General features: G+C 51.6%; 1 pseudogene across 1 annotated transcript in view; it reads right to left on the bottom strand.

Moving 5' to 3' along the window:
- LOC122543872 (WD repeat-containing protein 26-like) overlaps positions 1-18,602 on the bottom strand; it is a 61,570-nt pseudogene that overhangs the window by 19,849 nt on the left and 23,119 nt on the right. The window contains exons 5-8 of the transcript XR_015754655.1: positions 12,590-12,687; positions 4,911-5,067; positions 2,296-2,434; positions 1,545-1,685 (exon numbers count right to left, since the gene is read on the bottom strand). The product of XR_015754655.1 is annotated as a WD repeat-containing protein 26-like (transcript). The remainder of the gene's footprint in view (positions 1-1,544; positions 1,686-2,295; positions 2,435-4,910; positions 5,068-12,589; positions 12,688-18,602) is intronic.

Genomic DNA, 18,602 nt, shown 5'->3' with positions numbered 1-18,602 from the left:
AGGAGGGGGAAAGGGAGGGTGGAGGAGGAGGAGGGGGAAAGGGAGGGTGGAGGAGGAGGAGAGGGAAAGGGAGGGTGGAGGAGGAGGAGAGGGAAAGGGAGGGTGGAGGAGGAGGAGGGGGAAAGGGAGGGTGGAGGAGGAGGAGGGGAAAGGGAGGGTGGAGGAGGAGGAGGAGGAGGGAGAAAGGGAGGGTGGAGGAGGAGGAGAAGGAGGGGGAAAGGGAGGGTGGAGGAGGAGGAGGGGGAAACGATGGTGACTGGTTAGTGATGGGTCTGCAAGCAAGGTAGAGAGAGGTTGGTCAGGATGACACCACCTCCAGCCCACTGCCCATTCAGGTCCAGCAATCCTCCCTCCCAACTCCCACCACCAAACCCCGACCAACAGTCGCCCCTCATTGACACTCTGTCCTGGCTGGTGCTGACTCCTGCAGTGGGATAGCTCATCCCCTCTCTGCAGCAACACTCAGCTGGGCTTTCGATGGGGCTCACTAACACAGGTCAGGAGCGGCGTGCAATAAGGTCGCAGTGGGGTTGGTACCCTCACTGAACGAGCAACCCAGAGGCTCAGGCTTTGGAGAACTTGGGGACAAATCCCACCCAAGGCAGCTGGCTGAATGTCAATACAATCAGAGCTAGTCCCATTTGGACCGTGACAAATATTGGCATTTGTTGCAAATTCTGGATCACTGAAGCCCCTTGCCTGGTCAGGGGAACTGGCCATCTTTACCCGGTCTGGGCCTACAAGTAACACCAGGCCTGGCAGCCGTGAGTTTCGCACCGAACTGCCCTCGGAAATAATCCAGCGTCCAACTCAGAAAAAGAAACAATCACAGATAGGTGGCTAACGCTGGTCTTGTCCACACCTCCCGAGACAAATCATATATTCCAGTGTACCCACACGCTCCTCCCCCCACCCTCCACAGGGTACCCGCACGGGCCCCTCTCCCCCACAGGGTACCCGCACGGGCCCCTCTCCCCCACAGGGTACCCGCACGGGCCCCTCTCCCCCACAGGGTACCCGCACGGGCCCCTCTCCCCCACAGGGTACCCGCACGGGCCCCTCTCCCCCACAGGGTACCCGCACGGGCCCCTCTCCCCCACAGGGTACCCGCACGGGCCCCTCTCCCCCCACAGGGTACCCGCACGGGCCCCTCTCCCCCCACAGGGTACCCGCACGGGCCCCTCTCCCCCCACAGGGTACCCGCACGGGCCCCTCTCCCCCCACAGGGTACCCGCACGGGCCCCTCTCCCCCCACAGGGTACCCGCACGGGCCCCTCTCCCCCCACAGGGTACCCGCACGGGCCCCTCTCCCCCCACAGGGTACCCACACGGGCCCCTCTCCCCCCACAGGGTACCCACACGGGCCCCTCTCCCCCACAGGGTACCCACACGGGCCCCTCTCCCCCACAGGGTACCCGCACGGGCCCCTCTCCCCCCACAGGGTACCCGCACGGGCCCCTCTCCCCCCACAGGGTACCCGCACGGGCCCCTCTCCCCCACAGGGTACCCACACGGGCCCCTCTCCCCCAGTGCTCCCAGTGTACCTGTACATGCCAGAGCCAGAGCTCGGAGCAGTCATCAGGACCACAGGCGATTAAGTAAGTGTCATCCGGACTCCAAACCAGATAGGAAACTCCGTACGTGTGACCTTCCAACGTCTTCAGTAACTTCAGCTGATGGGTTTCCTGGAGGGATTGGAAGAGGAGGGAATCAAGAGGGATCAAACAGTGGAACAGCGTGGAGCAGAGTGAGCACACGAGACAGACAGACGGAAGGATGATAGAGCGAGACGGATGGACAGACACATGAGTGGGATATGGGAGGGAGAGATACACAGGATGGAGGGCGGGGGCGAGGGAGAGGCCGAGGGAGGGAGAGAGACACAAACAGAATGGGGTTGGATAGAGTAAAGCTCCTCCGACACGGTCTCTCCCCCCCGCCACCATCAAACACTCCCCAGGACGGGGACAGCACGGGGTTAGATACAGAGTAAAGCTCCCTCTACACTGCCCCCCCACCCCCCCTTCCCACCATCAAACACTCCCAGGACAGTGACAGCACGGGATTAGAAGCAGAGTGAAGCTCCCAGGCTTGTGACAGTCCACAGACGTAAAGATGTGTGGCCCGTCGCTTCTCACTGAGGGATGTGCAGACACCCCACTGAGATGAAGCCCAGTTGAGACAGAACGAAGCTAATGTGTAAAGGGGATGGGGTTCAACACAGTGTTTTCAGTTTCGACGTTAAGCAGAAAGGAATGGGCTGGGGTCGGTGGGTGGGTGACGGGACACACTCACAGGGTCGACCTGCCAGATGATGACCGCGTTGTCCTTTGACCCCGTCGCCAGCTTGGTGCTGTCGTTGGAGAATTTGCAGAACCACACTTCGTTGCAGTGCTCTGTGAGGATCTGCCGGGTGTAACAGGGAAACTGCCTCCTGTGAAGCCAGAATACAACAACGGACACACACGCCATTAAAGACGGATTTCATTCTCCAGCTCCCTGCCCAGCTGGAGGCCCCCGGGCACATTTGTTTGCTGTGCCACACACGCTCACCAAGCACTGAAACTTCCATTTGCTGGGGGCAACACTGAAAACACCCAGCCACTAACAACCGAGGTGAAAGAGGGGCATGACAACAGGCAAGGGGAGAACCAGGGAGTAATGAGTCAACATTAGCCCATGCTGTGGTCTGGGCAAAATCACGGCCTCGCAACCCACCTCCAGCATTCTTCATTCCGCTGCCAATTCCCACAGCCTTCCCCGTATAAACTGACCGCACTGTCATTACACCGGGTCGGCTGATGCCCTCTCTCCCAAAACAAAGGGACTCCATCCCCTGAAACCTCAGACTGGCAAAAGGACAGGCAGCCATTCCTCCGTGCGGACGCTAGGACAGAGCAATTCACCGAGTCTGAATTAGGTCTGAGCCGGGCTTCCTTTGGAGGATAACCATTTAAAATTCTGAGCCTGCCACTCACACCCCAGGGTTCTTGGACAACACACTCCACTGTGCCACCATTACTTCCTTTCATCATTATTTTAAACCTGCATCCCCTCGATGTGATCCCCCCCCCCCCCACTCTCTGCCCAGCTCCCTCTTGATTTTGGATACCCCGTTTGAACCTTTTCTCCAGGGAATGCTGACTAACCGCGGACATCTACTACAAACCCACCGACTCCCGCAGCTACCGGGACTACAGCTCCTCCCACCCTGCCTCCTGTAAAAACCCCACCCCCTTATTCCCAAATACTCCGCCACATCAGCTCCCAGGAGGACCAGTTCCACCTCAGAAAGTCCCAGATAGCCTCCTCCTTCAAAGATCACAATCTCCCCTCCCACGTGGTCGACGAGGCCCTCCAGCGCAACAAGGACAGGACTTCCCCAGTCCTCACCTTCCACCCTACCAACCTCCGACTACATCGCATCATCCTCCTGTCACTTCTGCCACCTACAAACAGACCCCACCATCAGGGATATATTTCCTTCCCCACACCCTAACAGTGCTCCAGAGAGACAATTCCCTCCGTGACTCGCTTGTCAGATCCACGCCCCCACCCCCACCCCCCCAAACCCCCAGCACCTTCCCCTGCCACCACAGGAATTGTACAACCTGCCCCCCACACCTTTATGAAATCATGAGGGGTGTGGGTAAGGCAAATGGCAGGTGCGTTTTCCCTACGGTGGGGGGTATATTTGTAAGGTGAGGGGGAAAAAGGTTTAAAAAGAAACATGGGGGCAATTTTTTGAACTTCCTGAGGAAGTGGTGGATGTGGGTACACAGTTCCAACATTTAAAAGACATTTGGATAAGTTCATGAATAGGAAAGGCGTGGAGAGATAGGGACCGACTGCAGGCAGGTGGGACTAGTTTAGGATTATGAGCAGCATAACCGGTTGGATCAAAGTGCTGCGTGACTCCCTCATTAGTCGAGAATCTACCTAGCATTGGCTTAAAGATATTCAACAACCCTCATCTTACTGCCCCCTTGGGGATACAGTCTGGAGCAGGGATGGGACTACAGCAGACTGGAGCAGGGATTGGGAGCAGCAGCTCGGAGCATCTCACCACCCCCCCCCCCCCCCCGTGTGGATAGGGATATGATGAGGGACCATCTCACCGCCCCCCTCCCTGTGTGGATAGGGATATGATGAGGGACCATCTCACCGCCCCTCCCGTGTGGATAGGGATATGATGAGGGACCATCTCACCGCCCCTCCCGTGTGGATAGGGATATGATGAGGGACCATCTCACCGCCCCCCTCCCCGTGTGGATAGGGATATGATGAGGGACCATCTCACCGCCCCCCTCCCTGTGTGGATAGGGATACGAGGAGGGACCATCTCACCGCCCCCCTCCCCGTGTGGATAGGGATATGAGGAGGGACCATCTCACCGCCCCCCTCCCCGTGTGGATAGGGATATGATGAGGGACCATCTCACCGCCCCCCTCCCCGTGTGGATAGGGATATGAGGAGGGACCATCTCACCGCCCCCCTCCCCGTGTGGATAGAGATATGAGGAGGGACCATCTCACCGCCCCCCTCCCCGTGTGGATAGGGATATGATGAGGGACCATCTCTCCCCCCCCCCCCCGCCGCCGTGTGGATAGAGATATGAGGAGGGACCATCTCACCATTCTCGCCCCCCCCCCCCCCCACCCCCCCACCCTTGTGGTTAAGGATATGATGACAAACCATCTCACCGTCTCCCCCCCCCACCCTTGTGGTTAAGGATATGATGACAAACCATCTCACCGTCTCCCCCCCCCCCCTTGTGGTTAGGGATATGATGACAAACCATCTCACCGTCTCCCCCCCCACCCAGTGGACACTCTAACACGCGCGCGGGATTGCCCACTCACTGAGCTTCATTTCCCAGAGGTGGGCAGTTTGCTGCCTGTTCCTGTTACCTGCTGCAGGCGTGGTCCATCAGCAGTGAGACGGAGTCCAGGTTGGTGTCAGCCTTGGTGTTATGGTACAGGCACCGGTCCCTCTGTAGCTCCACCGCTTGTCTGAGCAGGGTCTGCAGACGCCGGGGAGGCAGCATCACCGACGGTGGCAGGTACGCTTCGGGAAGAGGGGCGGAATTGGTTGGTCAGATTGCTCGCTTACAGCTCACCACTGGCACTCGGTGCCTCTCGCTGTCCCCTGCTCCCAGAATCCTCCCCTCCCTCCCCAGCACGGCTTCCCAACCACCAAACGGTGATGGATGAGAGGTCACATCACCGTGGGAGTCCCGACAGATCATTTGGCACATCATTCAATCAGATCAGGGCTGCTGTGACCATTCCCACCTCCACACTCCTCCTGCCTTTTCACCATAACCCTTTAGCGATTGGAAATCTAGCGCAGTCGCGAATCTACTTAATGACCCAACCTCGACAGCCCTCTGAGGCAAAGAATTCCACAGATTCAGATGAAATTCCTTCTTGTCTCTGCCTTAAAAGGGAGACTTCTTTGTTGTGAGGTTATGCCCCCTGTGCCCAGTCTGGACGGGTGCATGAATAGGAAGGGTTTGGAGGGATATGGGCCGGGTGCTGGCAAGTGGGACTAGATTGGGCTGGGATATCTGGTCGGCACGGACGGGTTGGACCGAAGGGTCTGTTTCCGTGCTGTACATCTCTGTGACTCTCCCACAAAGGGAAACAATCTCTCCACAAAGGCTGTGCCGCATGGGTCCGACTGGTCCATGCCAACCAAATATCCAAAATCAATCTAGTCCCACCTGTTAGCATTTGGCCCATATCCCTCCAAACCCTTCCTATTCATATACCCATCCAGGTGCCTTTTAAATGTTGTAATTGTACCAGCCTCCACCACTTCCTCTGGCAGCTCATTCCATACACGTACCACCCTCTGTGTGAAAAAGTTGCTTTTAAGATTGTTCCCCTCTCACCTTAAACCTACACCCTCTAGCTTTGGACTCCCTTACCTTTGGGAAAATGCCTTGAGTATTCACTCTATCCATGTATCTCATGATTGTAGAAACCTTTAAGTTCACTTCAGCCTCCAGGGAAAACAGCCTCAGCCTGTGCAGCCCCTCCTTGTAGCTCAAACCCTCCAACATCATTGTAAATCTTTTCTGAACACTTTCACGCTTAACAACATCATCCGGAGACCCGAACTGAACACAGTATTTCTAAAGTGGCCTGACCAACGTCCTGCACAGCTGCAACATGACCTCCCGACTGCTATATTCGACGCACCGACCAATAAAGGAAAGCATACCAAATGTCTTCTTCACTATCCCATAGTTCCTTTCAAAGGAACTATGAACCTGTACTCCAAGGTCTCTTTGTTCAGCAATGCTCCGCAGGACCGTACCATTAGGTGGGGGAAAGTGAGGACTGCAAATGCTGGAGATCAGAGTCGAAAGGTGTGGCTGGCCCGCTGGGCTTTTCCAGGACCACTCTAATCTTGCCAACCAGTCGACCAGGAGGAATTTTGTTGAACACCTTACTGAAGTCAATATAGATCATGCCCACCGCTCTGCCCTCACCAATCTTTGTTACTTCTTCAAAAAACTCAATCAAGCTCGTGAGACATGATTTCCCACCCACAAAGCCATGTTGACTATCCCTAATCAGTCCTTGCCTTTCCAAATGTATATAAATTCTGACCCTCAGGATCCCCTTCAACAACCTGCCCACACAGGCTCACTGGTCTATAGTCCCCCCGGCTTTTCCTTACCACTTTTCTGAAGTAGTGGCACCATATTATGCGACCTCCAATCCTTCCGGCACCTCGCCTGTGACTATCGATGATACAAATATCTCAACAAGAGGCCCAGCAATCACTTCCCTCGCTTCCCACAGAGTTCTCGGGTACACCTGATCTGGTCCCAGGGAGTTACCCACCTTTCTGCATTTTACGATGTCCAGTGTGTCCTCCATTTTTCCCGATGGCGTGACTGATTTGCCCAGGTTCTCTAGCTTCCATATCCTTTGCCGCAGTAAGCACTGATGCAAAATACTCATTTCGGATATCCCCCATCTCCTGTGGTTCTACAAAGGTGGCCTTGCTCATCTCTGAGGGGCCCTATTCTCTCCCTAGTTACCCTTTTGTCCTTAATGTCTTTGTAAACACCCATGGATTCTCCTTAACACTACTTACCAAAGCCATGTCCCCTTTTTGCCCTCCAGATTTCCCTCTGAAGTATACTCCTACTGCCTTTATACTCTAAGGATTCACTCAATTCCTTGCTCTTTATACCCAAGATATGCTTCGTTTTTTTTCTTGACTGAAACCTCAATTTCTTTAGTCATCCAGCATTCCCTACACCTACCAGCCTTACCCTTCACCCCAACAGGAAGGTACGGTCTCTGGATGCGCTCTCTTTCTCATTTTTGAAGGGATCCCATTTTCCAGTCGTCTCTTGACCTGCGGTTATCAACTTTTGAAAGTTCTTCCCTAATACCGTCAAGATTGGCCTTGCTCCAATTCAGAACTTCAACTTTTAGATCTGGTCTATCCTTTTCCATCACTATTTTACAACTAATAGAATTATGGTCGCTGGCCCTAAAGTGCTCTCCTACTTACACCTCAGTCACCTGTCCTGCCTTATTTCCCAAAAGGATGGCATGTTTTGCACCTTCTCTCGTAGATACACCCACATACTGAATCAGAACAGTTTTGCGTACACGTTTAACAAATTCCTCTCCATCCAAGTCATGGCAGTCCCAATCTAAGTTAAAATCCCCTCCCATTACAACCCTATTATTTTTTACCGATCTCCTGACAGATTTGCTTCTCAATTTCCTGCAGATATTGAGTACAACCCTAATAAGGTGATTACCCCTTTCTTATTTCTCAGTTCCGCCCAATTAACTTTTCTGAACCTACTCTCAGAAATATCTTAAGTACAGCCGTAATGTTGTCCCTAATCAAAAAATGGCATTGCCCCTTTCTCTCTTGCCCTCTTTCTGTCCTTCTCGTAGAATCTATAACATGGAGCATTAAGCTTCCAGTCCTGAACCACATCTCTGTAATGCCAGTCCCATCCTCCAAATCACGCTGAGTTTGTCTGTCTTCCCTAGGAGGCCCCCTGAAGTGAAATGCATGCGGGTTTATTTATCAGTCCTACCTCATTCTCTGCTTTGTCCCTGTGTACCCTGATGCTCGACTTGTCCCTTTTCCCAACTGTAAAAGTCGCAGACTCGTCTCTTCTCTCACTACCTCCCTGAGATCCACCACACACCCAGCCTTTTTTTTTTTTAAAAACAACTACTGGGAACCCTTCTGAGCAGCTTTAGCAAATCTCCCCGCCAGAATATTAGTCCCTTTCCAATTCAGGTGCAATCTTTCTTATGCAAGTCACTTCGACCCCAGAAGAGATTCCAATGACACAAAAATGTCAGTCCTTCTCCCCTGCATCAGCTCCTCAGCCACGCATTCATCCGCTCTATCCTCCGATTCCTACCCTCACTAGCTCGCAGCACTTGCAGTAATCCACATATTACTCCCCTCGAACACCTACTTTTTAAAATTCCTGCCTAATTTCCAACGTTGCCCTTTTCCCTTCCTCTGTCACGAGTTCCAACATGCTCAACGACCTCCTGCTGACTCCTCTCCCTTTTGAGAATATTCTGCATCTTCTCAGAGATATCCTTGGCCTTGGGACTAGGGAGGCAACACCCCACTCTGGTTTCTCGCTGTCGGCCGCAGAAACATCTGCCTGTGCCCCTGACGAGAGAGAGTCAGAGGGGGGATGGGACGCAGGGAAATAGTGAAAAGAGAGATCAGTCGCAGACTGGCACAGTTGGGAAGAGGAGCCAGAGGAACAAAGCAGAAAATGAAGTAGGGCTGATAAACTGAACCGCATTTATTTCAATGCAAGAGGCCTAACAGGGAAGGCCGATGAACTCAGGGCATGCTTAGGAACATGGGACTGGGCTATCATAGCAATTACAGAAACATGGCTCAGGGAGGGACAGGTGTAGCAGCTTAATGTTCCAGGATACAAATGCTTTAGGAACGATGGAGGGTGGGGAAAAGAGAAGAGGGGGGGGAGTGGCGTTTTTGATAAGGGATAACATTGCAGCTGTACTGAGAGAGGATATTCCCAGAAATACATCCAGGGAGGTTATTTGGGTGGAACTGAGAAAGGAGGGGGATGATCACCTTATTGGGATTGTATTATAGACTATGCCTCCCTGCTCCTCCCCACCCAGATCGTCAGCAGGAAACTGAGAAACAAATTTGTAAGGAGATCTCAGCTATCTGTAAGAATAATAGGATGGCTATGGTAGGAGAGTTTAACTTTCCAAACATAGACTAGGATAGCCATAGTGTTAAGGGTTTAGATGGAGAGGAGTTTGTTAAATGTGTGCAAGAAAATGTTCTGACTCAGTATGTGGATGTACCTACTAGAGAAGGTGCAAAACCTGACCTACTGCTGGGAAATAAGGCAGGGCAGGTGACTGAGGTGTCAGTTGGGGAGCACTTTCAGGCCAGTGACCATAATTCTATTAGTTTTAAAAAGAGTGACAGAAAAGGAGAGACAAGATCTAGAAGTTCAAGTTCTAAACTGGAAGGCAGACAATTTTGGTGCCGTTCGGGAAGAACTTTCAAAAGTTGACTGTGGGCAGATGTTCACAGGTAAAGGGACGGCTGGAAAACTGGAAGCCTTCAGAAATAAGGTAACGGGAGTCCAGAGACAGTATATTCCTGTTAGGGTGAAAGGCAAGGCTGGTAGGTGTAGGGAATGCTGGATGACTGGAGCTTTCATTCGAGAAAAAGGAAGCATATGTCAGGTCTCGACAGGAGAGGGCGAGTGAATCCTTAGAAGAGTACAAAGGCAGTACGAGTACACAAGAGGGAACTCAGGAGGGCAAAAAGGGGACGTGAGTTAACTTTGGTAAACAGGATTAAGGAGAATCCAAAGGGATTTTATAAATACATTTAAGGACAAAAGGGTAACAAGGGAGCAAATAGGGCCCCTCAAAGATCAGCAAGGCAGCCTGTGTGTGGAACTGCAAGAGGTGGGGGAGATACTAAGCGAGTATTTTGCAATGTTTACTATGGAGAAGGACATGGAAGGTAAAGAATGTGGGGGAATAGATGGCGACATCTTGAAAAATGTCCATAATACAGAGGAGGTGGTGCTACCTGTCTCAAAACGCACAAGTCCCCAGGAGCTGATCAGGTATCCCCCAGAACTGTGTGGGAAGCTAGAGAAGTGATTGCTGGGCCTCTTGCTGAGATATTTGTACCATCCACAGTCACAGGTGAGGTGCCGGAAGACTGGAGGTTGGCAAACGTGGTGCCACTGTTTAAGAAGGGCGGTAAGGACAAACCAGGGAACTATAGACCAGTGAGCCTGACGTCGGTGGTGGGCAAGTTGTTGGAGGGAATCCTGAGGGACAGGATGTACATGTATTTGGAAAGGCAAGGACTGATTCGGATAGTCAACATGGCTTTGTGCGTAGGAAATCACTTGGATTAGGTAAGGGGACTTTCCTTAGAAAACATAAGAGAACATTCCAGCGCAGTACAGGCCCTTCGGCCCTTGATGTTGCACTAACCTGTGAAACCAATCTGAAGCCCATCCACCTAAACCATTCCATTTTCTTCCATATGTTTATCCAATAACCATTTAAATGCCCTTAAATTTGGCGAGCCTACTACTGTCGCAGGCAGGACATTCCACGCCCTGATTACTCTGAGTAAAGAAACTGCCTCTGACATCTGTCCTATACCTATCACCACTCAAGTTAAAGCCCTTGTGCAAGCCATCACCATCCACCCTATCTAACCCTCTGAAAAGGGGACCAAACCTGTTCACAGCACTCCAGATCTGGTCTGACTAGTGCCTTGTACAGGTTTACCAAAGCCTCCTAACTTTTACACTCCAATACGGCACAGTGGCTCAATGGTTAGCATTAGTCAGCAGGAAATTGGGCGGCACGGTAGCTCAGTGGTTAGCACTGCTGCCACACAGCGCCAGAGACCCGGGTTCAATTCCTGCCTCAGGCGACTGACTGTGTGGAGTTTGCACGTTCTCCCCATGTCTGCGTGGGTTTCCTCCGGGTGCTCCGGTTTCCTCCCAGAGTCCAAAGATGTGCAGGTCGGGCGAATTGGCCATGCTAAATTGCCCATAGTGTTAGGTATAAGGGTAAAATGTAGGGGTATGGGTGGGTTGCACTTCGGCGGGTCGGTGTGGACTTGTTGGGCCAACGGGCCTGTTTCCACACTATAATGTAATCTAAAAAAAAAATGGGGCTGGGTGGGTTACTCTTCAGAGTTGTGGTGGTGGAGGACTTGTTGGGCTGAGTCATAAAGGCCAATTTTTCCTATTACCCGCTGAACTTGGGACGCTAACGAGATGATTTGTGCACGAGGACCCTCGACCCCATTGTCCTGCAGCTTTCTGCAGTCTTGCTCCATTTCAACAAAGCGCAACTCTGCAGTGGATACCACCAATTCTCGGCTGACCACCCAGAGGTCGCACAGTGAAACCCAAACGGAAACTGCAGGGGATTAAAAACCCAACGGAGGGTCACGCGATCTGAAACGTTAACTCTGCTTTCTCTCCACTGAAGCCGCCAGACCTGCTGAGATTTTCCAGCCCCTTCCGCTTTTCGCTTCTGACTTTCAGCGTCCGTGTCTCTCAGTTTGTTTTTGTTTGGCGCACAATGAACGTTTTATTGGGGGGAGGGGAAGAGAGGCTGCGGCAGTGGGGGCAGGAGCAGGGGAGAGAGGGGGGCCACGGAGGAGAGAGGACAGGAGCACGTGAGAGTGAAGGAAGTGTTTGAGATGAGGAGGAGCAAACACAGGGGAGGGTGAGGATTAGACGCGGTTGGGATGCTTGCTGGGTGGAAGCCAAGAACCTTGGAAACTTCACTAGCCGGAGACAAAGGCTTCAGGGCAAGAACACAAACCAAAGGTGTTGTGCAATGCAGACATTCATCAGGCTGAGTGCCAGAAAACAGGACACACACACACACACCCACCCACCCCAGGACAGGCATAGATATAGAATAACGCTCTCCGTACAATGTAAACATTCAAGCTCTCTGTACTGATAAACCAAAAGTAAAGCTCCCTCTACACTGTCCTCCATCAAACACTCCCCAGGACAGGGACAGAATGGGGTTAGATACAGAATAAAGCTCCCTCTACACTGTCCCCCATCAAACACTCCCCACGACAGGGACAGCACAGGATTAGATACAGAGTAAAGCTCACTCTATACTGTCCCCCCATCAAACACTCCCCAGGACAGGGACAGCACAGGGTTAGATACAGAGTAAAGCTCCCTCTACACTGTCCCCCATCAAACACTCCCCAGGACAGGGGCAGCACGGGGTTAGATACAGAGTAAAGCTCCCTCTACACTGTCCCCCATCAAACACTCCCCAGGACAGGGGCAGCACGGGGTTTGATACAAAGTGATACTGTGCTTCAGTCTTGACTTGAAAAAGGTTGTAGCCTTGTCAACAGATACATGACTGCATTCCCGCACCAGTGGGAGTGTGACCAACACTCCATGGATAACATGGGGGATGTTTTACAGCTCCTGTTCATGGTCACTGAGCACCGGGGGAGCAGCAGGGATGATGATTAAGTAAAGCAAGCTTGCAGGACTCACTGTGAAGTTTATCGAGGAGCTTGGTCCGTGACAAGCTGCCCTTTCCCTCCCATTCCGCCTTCGCCCGGAGATCTTCTGCATCACTACACATCAGGTACCTGATAAGGAAGACAAAACAAATCCCCAAGGATTATTTGAAGTGGCTCTTAAGTACGATGCAAGCCCCGTTTTCTACGGCAATGTTTCCACTTCCAGGATGACCCCCAGGCTAATGAAGTACTGTACTACTGGTAACCAGGCGGTGGGTTCGGCTCCCAATACGCAGGCTGAGTAGCACTCCCTCAGTACTGCTCGGAGAGTGTCAGCCTGCACCGAGGGTCCACGTTTTCGATGCTTTCAATCGAGATGCTTCATCGCCCGACCCAGCCCGTCTTCGCTCCTAACCCCCATGACTTTGTTCCGTTCAGATTGAATATCCCCGCCTTATCGTCCACTTCCTATTTCTCTACTAACTCAAGGGCATTCAAAATGCCACTGTCTGTTGGGCTCAGCTTATATCGAGTCCTCGTTTTCATGGTCTCTCCCACTCCTGGGTCTCACGCTCTGCGATTCCCTCCCAAGACCCCTCCTCCTGGAGTCATACAGCATTGAAACAGACCCTTCAGTCCAACTCTCCCGAGCTGACCAGATATCCCAATCTGATCTAGTCCCACCTGCCAGCACCCGGCCCATATCCCTCCATACCCATCCCAGATGCCTTTTAAATGTTGTCATGGTACCAGCCTCCATCACTTCCTCTGGCAGCTCGCCCCATACACCCACCAGCCTCTGCATGAAAAAGTTGCCCCTTAGGTCATTTTTTTTTTTTTTTAAGGCCTTTCACCCTCTCACCTTAAACCTATGCCCTCTAGTTTTCAACTCCCCCCATCTGGGGAAAAAGACGCTGGCTATTCACCCCGCCCATGTCCCTCACGATTTTATAAACTTCTATGTGGTCACCTCTCAGCCTCTGACACTCCAGGGAAAGAAGTCCCAGCCCGTTTAGCCTCTCCCTGTAGCTCAAACCCACCAACCCTGGCAACATCCTTGTAAATCCACTCTGCACCCTTTTGAGTTTAACAATATCGTTTCTATTGTTATCCTATATAGCCGCAGCCTGACCTCCCAATTCCTACGATTGACACACTGACCAACAAAGCTCTGGCTTTCTTCCTGTAAACTCTTCGACTGAGCCCTCAGCCGGCTGTCCAAATCCTTCCCGATGTAGCGCAGGGTCAAATGTGGCCTGATGATGCTGCGTGGTAAGGTGTGGGAAATCTTGCCAAGTTCAAGATGCCGGGGGCTGGGGGGGGGGGGGGGGTTCTCCCTTCTTTATGTTCCTGACCTCCAGCAAAAGGAATAGAATTTAGACCAGGATTTCCAAGTAACACCTCAGTGTGGCTCCGCACTTCCGGCCGAGTTGGAATACAAGAGGAGGCGGCATTTCAGGCCCTCCGGCCTATTTTGCTATTCATTTACGTTAGGGCTGCTGGGGGACCTGAACTCCATGTGTTCAGCTCGACTCCCTTAACAAGCGTGGGAGCTGCCCACCAAGGGCCTGCCTGAACCACAGCAGGGGGCCAGCAGCAGCTGTGGGTGTTCTGGGTACCACTGCCTTCCCTTTGAAGGCAGCAGTGGGGAGCTGCCTTCCTCAGCTGCTGCAGTCCGCGTGCTGTCGGGATTGTCACCCAGCCACACTGAAGGAACGGTGGTGCACTTCCAAGTCAAGGTGATGAGCAAGAGGGGAACCTGCAGGGGGTGGTGTTCCCATGTATCTGCTGCCCTTGTCCCTCTGTATGGAAGTGGTTTTTGCGTTTGATTAGATTAGATTAGATTCCCTACAATGTGGAAACAGGCCCTTCAGCCCAACTAGTCCACACCAACCCTCCAAAGAGTAACCCACCCAGCCCCATTTCCCTCTGACTAATGCACCTAACACTATGGGCAATTTAGCCTGGCAATTCACCCTAACTTGCACATCTTTGGACTGTGGGAGGAAACCGGAGTACCCGGAGGAAACCCACTCAGACACGGGGAGAATGTGCAAACTCCACACAGACAGTTGCCAGAGACTGGAATTGAACCTGGGACCCTGATGCTGTGAGGCAGCCGTGCCAACCCACTGAGCCACCGTGCCGCCTGTATGCCCTTTTGCAAGGTGTTGTCAGAGGAAGCGTGGCGTACTGCTGCAGCGCGTTTTGGAGACGGGACACACTATTGCTCCTGAACTTCAGTGCCGAAGGGGCTGTACGTCGAAGGTGGAGGATGCGGTGTCAGTCAAATAGGCTGCTTTGTCTGAGGATTGATTTGGAGATGTCGGTGTTGGACTGGGGTGTTCAAAATTAAAAATCACACAACACCAGATTATAGTCTAACAGGTTTTATTGGAAGCACACTAGTTTTCGAAGCGGGACTCCGAAAGCGAGTGTGCTTCCAATTAAACCTGTTGGACTATAACCTGGTGTTGTGAGATTTTTAATTTTGTCCTTGGATGGTGTCATTTTGTTCGTGTGTGTGTGTGTGTGTGTGTGTTCGTGTGTGTGTGTGTGTGTGTGTGTGTGTGTGTTGAGACGCAAGTTTCTGGCTTCTTGCAATTCCCTCACATTTGCTGGAATTGTACATTTGGACGCAGTGAGATTCTATGGCTCCCTAAGGGGTAGTGAACTGTTGAAGGTGGTGGGGCCAGGCAAATAGACAACACAATACTCATTCAATATGAGAAGTCTGAAAGTTGCACATGCTGTTCAAGGAAGTCGTGACTGCTTAATAAAGGGTCATGAGGAGTTATGCAAATTATGCCATTACAAGATTTGGTTAAGACTTGCTTAGGGTTTCTAAGCATGGTTGATGATTTCCCGCATGGGACATCTTTTGTCCTGTTTCTAGTCACTTATGTAAGTGATGTAGTTACGAATATATAGTTAGTAACTGTGCAGCTGACACCAAAACGGGACCTTGATCAGATCGCCTGAGGAATCACAGATACAGTTTAATTGAGATAAATGCGAGGTGTTGCATTTTCTTCAGGCTAATCAGAGCTGGACTTATACACTTAACGGTAAGGTTGCTGAACAAAGAGACCTTGCAGTGCAGGTTCATAGTTTCTTGAAAGTGTAGTCGCAGGTTGATAGGCTAGTGATTATTGGTCAGTGTATTGGGTATGGGGGTTGGGAGGTCATGCTGTGGCTATTGGTTCGGCCACACTTGGAACACTGCTTTCAATTCCGGCCTTCCTGCATCAGGAAATTGTTGGTTAAACTTGAAAGGGTTCAGAAAAGGATGTTGGCCAAGGTTGGAGGGTTTAAGCGAGAGGAAGAGACCGAATAGGCTGGGGCTTCTTTCCCTGGAGTGTCGGAGGCTGATGTATGACCTTATAGATGTTTAGAAGGTCATCAGGGGAATACATAGGGTGAATAGCCAAGGTCTGATTCCCAGGGCAGGGGAATCCAAAGCTACAGGGCAAAGGTTTAAGGTGAGAGGGGAAACATTTAAAAGGGACTCAAGGGGCAACATTTCCATGCAGAGGGTGGTGCGTAAATGGAATGACTTGCCAGAGGAAGTAGTGGAAGCTGGTACAATGACAACATTTAAAAGCTATCTGGATGGGTATATGGATTGGAAGGGCTTCGATGGATATGGGCCAAGTGCTGGCAAATAGGACTAGATTAGTTTCGGATATTTGGTCGGCATGGACAAGTTGGACTGAAGGGTCTGATTCCATGCTGTATATCTCTATGATACTTTATCTGTGCTGAGCCACAGTCTCACGTGTGGGTGGGGAGTAGATGATAATTCGCTTTCAAAGATGTGAGAAGGGGAGATAAACAGACAAGAGCCTGTCTTTCTAATGTGCAAGGCTGGGGCAGCAAATTTGCACGAACTGGGGTCCTGCTTGACCAAACTGTTGTCGTAATTCACAGCCAACAATTTCGGTAATGACCCCCATCCACACACATTCCAATGCTCCCCTCCTCCAAGCTGACACACTGATGGGACAGGGGGCTGAACCAATGATTCCCCACACACACACACACACACACAACCACCACCCCCACACACACACAGAACAGGGATCTGTGCCTGTGGTGTGCTCTCTCACACTCACAGACAAAGATCTGTGCCTGCAGTGTGCTCTCTCACACTCACAGACAAAGATCTGAGCCTGCGGTGTGCTCTCTCACGCTCACAGACAAAGATCTGTGCCTGTGGTGTGCTCTCTCACGCTCACAGACAAAGATCTGTGCCTGTGGTGTGCTCTCTCACACTCACAGACAAAGATCTGTGCCTGCGGTGTGCTCTCTCACACTCACAGACAAAGATCTGTGCCTGTGGTGTGCTCTCTCACGCTCACAGACAAAGATCTGTGCCTGTGGTGTGCTCTCTCACACTCACAGACAGACTAAGATGGAGGTCCAAACACAACCCTAACTGTCTACCCTTAGAACAGTATTGAAAGGCTTCACTCAGCTCCTGAACTCATTATAGCCTCGGTTCAAGTATTGACACAGGAGATGAATACCAGAGCGGAGGTGAATGGGACTCTCCTTACCGTCAAGGCCGCATTCGATCAAGTGGGACATCACAGAGCCTGAGCAAAGTTTGGATGTAGGTTTGCTCGCTGAGCTGGAAGGTTCATTTCCAGACGTTTCATCACCATGCTTGGTAACATCTTCAGTAGGCCTCAGGCTGAAAAATTCCTGCTTTCTATTTATATGTTTGTGTTTCTTTGGGTTGGCGACGTCATTTCCTGTGGTGAGGTCACTCCCGGCTCCTTTCCTCAGGGGGTGGCAGATGGGGTCTAACTCGATGCGTTTGTTGATAGAGTTCTGGTTGGAGCCTGTCTGCCACCCCCTGAGAAAAGGTGGCACTGTTGCGCCTTCTTAAATGTTACATCCTGGAAACTGTCAACAGAAGGGTGCGAATCCTATCGCAGAGTTCGGCTGGAATGGTAGTTCCAGGCGACGAGGAGTTTACAAGAATAAAGGTGGGTGTGACCGATGGCAGTTCCAGGAAGGTGGAGACACTACAGATACACAGTCAGGGAGATGGCTATCGCTAGAAATGGTAGGAGAGGTAGTCAGATAGTGCAAGTGGTAGCTATCCCCATCTCAAACAGGTAGTGGTTTTTTGGATACTGAAGGGTGTGGGAGATGGGGCACTCAGGGAGGGGTATAGCCCCGACAGCCAGGTTTCTGATACCATGAGTGACTCTAGTGTAATGAGGCGTATGCCAAGTTCCAAGTGATCGATTGTAATAGGGGCCTATCTAGTCTGGGGCACAGGCAGACACTTCTGCGGCCATCAGTGAGCCATCCGGTTGGTGTGTTGCCTCCCTGGTGCCTGGGTCAAGGATATCCCTGAGAGAGTGCAGAATACTCTCAATAGGGAGAATGGCTTGCAGGAGGGCATTGTGCACATTGATACCAACGACACGGGTACAGAAAGGAATGAGGTTGTGCAGAGAGAATATCTGAAACTAGGCAAAAGGTTAAAAAAATAGGCGTTCAAGGAGAGTAATAGCTGGACTACCACCAGTCGGAAGTGGGTACTGCAGATGCTGGAGATTAGAGTCAAGATTTGAGTGTTGCTAGAAAAGCACAGCTCTATTACCAGTGTCATGTGTTAGTGAGAGTAGGAGTAGGAGGGTAGACCAGATGATTGCGTGGTTGAGGAGCTGGTGCAGGGGATAAGGATTCACATTTCTGGACCATTGGGATCTCTTCACTGGTTGAAATGAGCTGTATAACCCGAATTGGAATGGGGCCCAACATCCTCGTGGGGAGATTGGTTAGTGTCACCGCGGAGGCTTTAAGCTCGTAAGGGGTGGGAACCAAACAGACGGTGAGAATAGAGAAATGGCTGAGGCTGGTACAGTAGATAAGGGGAGCAGGTCTAATAATCAAGGCAGCAAACAGCTTTGCAAAGAATGAGGGAAGGCTGATGAATTCAACTGCATTTTCTTCAATGTAAGACGTCTTATAGGTAAGGCTGGTGAACTTCGACTGTGTTTGGAACATGGGACTAAGGTATCATA

The sequence above is a fragment of the Chiloscyllium plagiosum genome, unplaced genomic scaffold (assembly GCF_037043375.1).
Source record: "Chiloscyllium plagiosum isolate Xiang-an unplaced genomic scaffold, Cpla_swu_hap1 HiC_scaffold_46, whole genome shotgun sequence".
Lineage (NCBI taxonomy): Eukaryota > Metazoa > Chordata > Chondrichthyes > Orectolobiformes > Hemiscylliidae > Chiloscyllium > Chiloscyllium plagiosum.
This window is presented reverse-complemented; position numbering and strand designations above follow the sequence as displayed.